Source organism: Schistocerca nitens, chromosome 1, assembly GCF_023898315.1.
Source record: "Schistocerca nitens isolate TAMUIC-IGC-003100 chromosome 1, iqSchNite1.1, whole genome shotgun sequence".
In the NCBI taxonomy this organism is placed as follows: Eukaryota; Metazoa; Arthropoda; class Insecta; order Orthoptera; family Acrididae; genus Schistocerca; species Schistocerca nitens.
Genome location: NC_064614.1, coordinates 1265365080 through 1265365703, shown reverse-complemented (window position 1 = coordinate 1265365703; position 624 = coordinate 1265365080). Strand labels below are relative to the sequence as shown.

Sequence of the window (624 nt, the reverse complement as noted above, 5' to 3'; positions counted from 1 at the left end):
CTTTTGGGGAAGGAACTGACAGTAAGGAAGGCAGATTAAAACTGTGTGCCGGACCAAGACTCGAGCTCATATATGCGCACACTCCGCTTCAAAGAGAAAAAAAATGTCATCCTGAAAACATCCCCCAGGATGTGGATAAGCCATGTCTCCGCAATATCCTTTCCTCCAGGAGTGCTAGTTCTGCAAGGTTCGCAGAAGAGTTGCTGTGAAATCTGGAAGGTAGGAGACAAGGTGCCAACGGCTTTGCCGCAGTGGTAACACCGGTTCCCGTCAGATCACCGCAGTTAAGCGCTGTCGGGCTGGGCTAGCACATAGATGGGTGACCATCTGGTCTGCCGAGCGCTGTTGGCAAGCGGGGTGCACACAGCTCTTGTGAGGCAAACTGAGGAGCTACTTGACTGAGAAGCAGCGGCTCCGGTCTCGGAAACTGACACATAACCGGGAGAGCGGTATGCTGACCACATGCCCCTCCATATCCGCATCCAGTGACGCCTATGGGCTGAGGATGACACGGCGGCCAGTCGGTACCTTTGGGCTTTCATGGCCTGTGCAGGAGGAGAGAGAGAAAGAGAGAGAGAGAGGGGGGGGGGGAAGGTACTGGCAGAATTGAAGCTCTGAGGACGG

At 54.8% G+C, this 624-nt stretch overlaps 1 pseudogene; it reads left to right on the top strand.

Moving 5' to 3' along the window:
• Positions 1-233: 233 nt before the first annotated feature.
• LOC126210510 (5S ribosomal RNA) lies at positions 234-351 on the top strand (annotated as a pseudogene).
• The last annotated feature ends 273 nt before the right edge of the window (positions 352-624 follow it).